This window comes from Corvus moneduloides, chromosome 3 (genome assembly GCF_009650955.1).
Source record: "Corvus moneduloides isolate bCorMon1 chromosome 3, bCorMon1.pri, whole genome shotgun sequence".
Classification (NCBI taxonomy): Eukaryota; Metazoa; Chordata; class Aves; order Passeriformes; family Corvidae; genus Corvus; species Corvus moneduloides.
In genome coordinates this window covers 45,811,220-45,818,799 of record NC_045478.1, presented here as the reverse complement: position 1 = coordinate 45,818,799, position 7,580 = coordinate 45,811,220, and positions in this window count along the sequence as shown.

Sequence of the window (7,580 nt, the reverse complement as noted above, 5' to 3'; positions counted from 1 at the left end):
TTTTCTAATGAAGAATAATTAATTTTTATTGAAACAGCAATAAGCTTACTCCTTATGATTACATAAGAAAGAAACAAATCCCTTAAATGCCCTGATTTTCAGCGACACACACTAGACTTGTATCAAAGTGAATTCCAAGGTGTTTCCAAGTTTTTCTGCAGTTTGTAATAAATACTCAAATTAATCTTGTCTAAGAGTTTTGCAGAAGTTGTGTGCCTCTGGTTCCCTGAATAATCAACTTGAGGCGTGTTCTCTTACTATGCCACAAATATGAAAAATATGACAAAACTGTACATTGCATAACAGAAAGGGGACAGTATAAATCAGTTTAATGGAGCTGATGTTTATTTTTTGGATGAGAGAAAACCAAACAGACTTCATATTCTTGTAAATTCTATGTGGAAAAGTTATATGTTTCTATTTTGTAATTATATGTTTTCAAATTTGTTTTTCATTTGTCTCTTGCCCTTTACCCTTCTGTATCACTGTTTCATTTTATTTTGTTTCTACACTTTGCTATTGTGGGAGGCAGTTAGAAAAAAAGACAGTAAAGCAGGGACAGTTTGAAGAAATGTAAAATTAAAAAAGAAGAGGAAAGCAAATAAATAAAAAATGGGCTCAAGTTTCCAAGATAAAACACTGCTAGGGAGGAAAAAAAATTCTTTTCCCATTCTCAGTGAAAATTACTGATGAATTTTGTTTTGCCTAAGCAACATCAAGCTGCCGAAGCACAGAGCCACCAAAGGTGCTCAGCCCTAGAGCAAACTCCCTCACTAGAAAGAAGGAAGAAAATGCTACAAAGAAGGTCTCATCAGTGAAAACCTAGACAGAGTACTCAAGCTGCCTTTTTTCTTCTGGTTTCTTGGAATTGTTCCACTATTTTCTTTAGATTTGCTTGAAAGCACTAAAATAAGTAAATATTCATACTCTTACTTTACAGCCATTGAGAGTGAAGAGATATGCAGATTGGATCTAAACATCTGGAAAGAAGCATAAAATCCAATAACTGCACAGCCAGGACGACTCTATTACATCATAATCTCATAGTCACCATGCTCTGCAGAGCAGGCTATTAGGTACACATGGAGCTGTAATGTTGTCAGTCACCTCCTGTGCTGTAGGAAGCACTGAAGCTTCCTCCTTTCCCTGCAGTACTGAAATACAGTAAAGGCTAACTATACAGGTCTAGGTGTATTAGGAGAAATCAAACAGATCTGTGTTGTATTGTAGTAGTAATAATGAAGTAATTATTATGATATGGACACTGTACCAGTTGGATATAGCTATAAATAGGCTAGATGTGAAATTTTGTTTTACTTCTGCATTTTAAAATATTTTGTGTACCTGCTGCTTTAGGTGCAGTACTGCGTGCTGGGTTTTTGCATGAGATTTCTTACCCTCACTTCCCCTTATTGAAGAATGGATAGATAAAGAAAGTGGATAAAGCTATTACACTTGAAATTGAAATCTATAGTATGGAAATATTAGTATGTGCAGCTAGTATAAATCCATGCCTCTGTTCTGTAGTATGAAAAAAGCAGTGTGCTTCCCAAATCTCTGCACCTTAACTCAGCTAGCTAGGAATTTAACAGAGATTGCTTAGCTGTCTGTATGTGTTTGAGACTGTCACTTAATAATTAAGACTGTTTACTGCAGCTGATGGGACATGGTGTGTTTTAAAGTCCTCATAAATTTCATCTTTGTGAGCACTTGTTTTAAAATGACCCTGAAAGCACAATAATCTTTATAGTCAATGTATGTATAAAATGTGAAGTTTAAATGTATTCTACTCCAACTACAGAGAAATCCATTTACTTTGCTGCTTGACATGGGAAAAAAAAAGCAGATTTCAAAAAATTCTTTCCTTGTTCTGAAGGATTTTACCCAAATTTATCAGATTAGGGTGCGACAAAAGGAAGATACGTTACAAATGAAAATTAAATAGAATATTTTTGGTGTTAAAAGGAAATGTCAAATAAGATCAAAATTTTTCAGGAATTAATAAAATCCTCTCGTCATGGTTTCCATTCATAAATATTCAGGACAGCTGCTGTCTACTCTTCACTTTTCACTTCTTTATCTTTTCTGCACTGTTATCTTCTCAAGCTAAAGGTATTACAATACTGCTGATCTGGGTAATTTTTCTTACCATAACCTAAGGGTATTTTGTATGTCTAACTGGTACAAACCAGCACGCCTACCAAAAAACCAGCTTCAGCCACAATGGGGACTTGTCCTTAATCCCCTGCTGCTGACAGTGGAGAAGCCACTGAGGGAACCACTCTGGGACTAAAACTCTGGGGAGAACAAGGGAAAGGAAAGCTTCACCTAGGTTACTTTCATGGTACGTGGCACTTCCCACGGAGCATATAAAACAGTGTGGGTGGGTGGGCAGAGTCAGGAAAAGCAGATGAGGGAGGTAGGGAAGCCCCTGTTCTCATCAGTGTGTGCTTGCACAGGGTAGGTGCAGTCAGTGTGGGTAAAAGAGAAATTTTGAGGCATAATTTCAAATTATAGTATTTATCAAGTAAGAAAATTCTTAGTAATATTTTAATAAATATCATGGATCTGACTAACTACCTGTGTAATAATAACCTATTAGAAATACACAGTGAAATTGAAACAGTTCTAAGAGGAAAGTAGGAGTAGTTAAAGATGGAATCACCTGGAAAGTATCTGAAGCACAGTGGAGGAGCTATTGTAGGATACTTTCTACTTGACAGCTCTACAGCTGGTCTTTTAGTATATAGTCTTTCCATGCCAACTATGCAGAATTACAGATAATATTAAATTAGGTCTGCCAGACTAATTAATAGGACTAAATTTCAGAAGATAAGTCTGAAATTCAGATGGATTGTTTTACAGAGAGATGTAGAGTAACTACTATAATTAGATCAACCTGGTGCTCTTAGCCTGGCGATGATGAGAAAGCCTCACACATATTCCAAGGAAAGATTATTGTGTTCTTAGAGGAAGCGTGCATTTTAGCACTTGGTTGTTTTGACACTCTGTGGTGCATTTTATATCCTCCAGGTGAACAGGTAGCATTCTGTCCTGGAGAATCCATTTTCTGAGTCATTAATCAGCCAGAGTCTTTGGCTCCTGGAGAGTCTCAGCTCTGCTGGTTGTCTTGTCTTCCACAGAGCTGGAAAACAGATGGAGCTCTAGTCAGGGGATCTGGGCAGGTGGGGATTCCACTCTTAAGACAGGGGAAGAATCCTCAACCTGTCACTTGAAAAGAGGAAAAAAGCAGTGCAAACATAAATCCCGCCTGATAGCGTGGAAAAGTACCCTGACACACTGTACAAGTCACATTTTATATACTTAAGGGAGGAAAGTTTTGACAATTTGAGAAACTGCACTAATAAACATGCATACTAATAAACCAGGTTCACCAGCTCAAGAGCATGAGAGAATTGTCAAAAATGTACAGAAACACTCTAGACAGTGGGAGAAACCTGCCTCTGCAGAATGTAGGCCACCACTTTATACATGGGCCATTGCAGCTGCCAGACAAGGGATAGCATTAGAGCCTACAGTCAGAATGCAGTGAAAGGAAGCAGAAAGTAATATCTTTCTATTTTCTTGCATGTTGTGTTATAGACAGGCTGTTCACTGGCCCTCCTCCACCCTGGATGCACTCAAATGGCAGTGAGTGTTTTGGCAGGGAACGTGCTGACTGCTGTCTAGCACACACTATCCAGTGAGAGCTATTTTTGTTATCTGCTAAAACTACAGCTTGGAAATATGTGCTACTGAGACATTTAGCTGTTTGAAAAGGCTCCAGGAACTAGTTCCATGGCTGTAAATCAAGAATTATAATGTCATCATAATACCAAAAAACTTTTTCAGTCCCAAATGTGAAGATGTTATGTTCAGCTGACATGAATACAATATAAACCATTGTGGGACATGAACTCTTTGATAGTTTTCCCATGTATGATGCTAATATTTCACCACTGAACCTTGGTTTCTGAATTTTTGTTTCACTTACATTTGCATGAAAATTTACACCTGTCCACAGTACTTAAAATGGCTGTTTTCCTGAAGACAGAAAAGGATATGAATTATTGATTCTGATTTAGCTTAAAATTTCTTAAACATTGACCCATTTAAAAAAAAATTAGCCTTTTATGTTGAGTTCTTTGGGGCTTGACTGTGTAATGCTCATTTTTTAAATCTGCATGTGAGAAACTAGTTTGCTTAACTCTGAAATTTGGCAGAGAAATAAGGAGAGAGAAAGCTCAATACTCTGAGCTCTCACATGCCTAGATACTTGGAATTTCAGTAGCAAGCTCCTGACCTGAGACTTGAAGGACATTCTGCCCCATCATATAACTCCCCTCTGGATTTATGACCAGGTTTCCAAAGAGATTCTCTAATGCAAGTCAGAAATGTAAATTATCAGAATGTGAAAATAACTTAGCTAATGCAGTATCAAATGGTACCATTAACTTTCACATGTGTGGCATTCAGCTGAAGTCCACAGTCCTGAGATGAACACTGCATCCCAGATATGAGTACTGGCTCCTAAACAGCGTATTGAGTAAGGAGAGCAGGTAGATTACAGCACCAGCTTGTGCACATGTACGCATCTCTGCACCATTTTGCACGTTGGGTGTGAGTTTTTAGAGATGTATGTTGAAGTACATCCTCCTCCAGGAGGAAGGTGTCTTATTGAGCCCTGCCAGTAAACTGTGCCTCACCTTTCAGCACTAATTGTGGTTGGGATCTGACCTCACTTCAGTCCTCTCCAGCCTTGACTGCCAGACAGTAAAGAGGCCTTCTTGGGATCATGCTTCCAATTTTTCCCTCTTTACCAAAGTGCTAAAGTTCCCTTGGGCCAGATGGTGATGGAGCAGAATGGTAGGAAGCAAAAAAAGCTCACTTTCAGGAAATCACTTATTGTAGATTTGTTCCAGGATAGTTTACATATTTAAAGCAGGATCTCCAGAGGGATGGGAATCCTAGGCTTTTCTTTCTAATTGATTGCTCTCACCTGTCCTGATCTCCTGAGCAGTCACATCCTTTGCTTTGCACATGATTTGGCATGGATATGTGAACTCTCTCTGGAAATGTAGATGTGCAGTTTCTACAGGTGTTTTTGAAGGTTGGCATCCTGAACCTAAAGGGATCATTCATTAACTTCCTCTTCCACTACATACACACATATGCGCACACTTGCCCTATCAAAGCAGTCCTTATATCCTCAGAATGCCTGGCAAAGGATTTAAAATGAAGCAGCAGTTACCTCAAGCCATGAATCGTTCTTTTAGAAACCTCAATAACTGAACTTATGGTGTACAGATGGCAAAGTCATGGCTTATAGAACTCAGTTGTGCTGATGTGTGAAGCAGGTCTCAGATAGCTCAGCTGGCAGGAGTGGGTGCTTCAGCCATTCACAAAACAGTAACCAAAGTACTTAAACTTTATAGCCATGCTTACATTACTAATATGAGCAGAGCCAGAGCAGAAGACTGGTAGTTGCTCATCCTCGATGCAGGAAGAATTCCTGCTACAGCTTTGGCCGGAGAATTTGTCACTACGCCACTAATTTCCAAGTGCTCCCTGGGAGCTCAGCACACAATCTGCAGAACATTCCCATGAGTGTCTTGGATGTGGCCACCCTGCCCTAGAGGCCCAGGGAGCTTCAGACCATGGATACTGCTCTTTTGTGACAGTCAGCTTCAGGCACATTTTGTTTCCAAGTCTGGTTTATTCATCTGTACTGTCCTGACCAGAATGGAAACAAAGAAATAGGGGAGTTTTAGACCCCAATTCTAAGCCCTTCTGCTTTACCTAAGACTTAATTTTGATGTCTTGAATTTTTTTTCTTGTAAACTGAAATTCTTTCACTAGGCTCAAATAAATTGAGTCAACCAGGGTACCTAGTCGTTTCAACATATAGGACAAACAATACTATATCTTGTCTCTTTTTGGGTCTCTTTTTTGGGTCTAAATAAGAGACAGTGATAATCATTTAACCTATTTTTTTCTATCTGCACAGAATAAATTGCAAGACTGAAGCCCCAGCATTCCCTTTGTTCTCACTGTGTAACACAATTCCACGTGAACCAGCTGTTGAGTATTTACCAGAAGAATTGGTCAAAGAAAGAAAAATAATGAAGAAAGAAATGAGGGGAAAAATTGAACTAGAACATAGTTCAAAATGTGTCTAATCATGTCAGTAAGGTTTATTACTCCTGATTGTAGGGGCACCTTCTCCTGGCAGGGGAAATAATTCAATTTATCAAACCTGACACACATAAAATTCCCAATGAAATTAATGAACATATTAAATTCAAAAGAAAAACATGAAGAAAGGGATACACAAAGATACATTTTTGTATCAGGGAGTACTAGATTTGCCCTCCAGCTTCAGGAGTCACCCCATGTCAAATGTAGTTCTTTCACTGTTTTTTGGTTTTTTTTTTCATGTAAAGGGTGTGTTTGGTTTAATTTGGATGTGATCTCTGGCTACACATATTACCAGAATGGTACAGGTTCTCTTCATTATTTACAAGATATTTTATCTGTTATATAAAGACCTAAGTGCCTTTACATTTTCCTACCCTGAGGACTTCAGAATAAGAATTGGAGCACAGTTTCGCTGGAACCCATAGTACAATTGCTCAAAGCCTAATGCTCACTGTCACAGACAATAGCTCCCATGAGGCGGGGCAGCAATCCCTTATAAAAAACAGCCTTGTGCTCACAGTAAAAATTAATTTCAGCTCTCAGAAGAAACACATTTCAGGAAAAGCAAGGGATGTGAATTTCAATATTGGCAAATGAATTTGTATGGAGAGGTGTACTCCACCTCCCACTCTAAAATCCATTAGGCATAGGTAAATGTCTGTATACAAAAAGAAAAAAAATGTAGAAAAGATAAAGAAGGGAGAGAGATGTGCAGCCAAGAGACACACATGAAAAAAGCGTATATTAGGGAGCACAGAATGAAAAAATGTACTCAACGAGTTCAGAATAGTAAAGCAATGCCTGATACTCTGCTGCTCTTTGGTTATCTGCACTGATACGAAAAGTACAAAACTTTTGAGTAAGAATAAATATTATACACCAGCTTTATGTTAAGGGGATCAGACTACTCCTTCAGATTTACTGTTGGGCTGTGGCTTTCCTATTTAATCTATGGAACTTAAAAAGGTGTTTATTTCTGCTATTGGTGTGCTTCCATCTCCTATAATTCCTGATTTATAGACCCTAGCAAAACAAAAGTGGGCTGAATTATTGAATGCTTTATTATGACATAATGCAATACCTTTACTATGCAGTAAATACTTGTTTAATAGAGGATGTCCTTTATATTTCACTTGTAAAATCAAGAGATAAATTTTTTGGGCTTGGATTTTATGTTAGCACAGAGTGTATAAGGGTCTTTCCCTTAGTCTTTGCTGCTTGCAGAAGTATGATGCAGAATCATATTTTTCACATGCTGTAGGACATCAGAATCCTTTTAGTCCTTCAAATTTTATTGAAGGCTGTGAATCTCTAAGAAGTGGCAGAAAATTCTAGCAGAGACAGTGCCCACCTCTACTTTGCTAGAGGTGTAAAATGGTAAT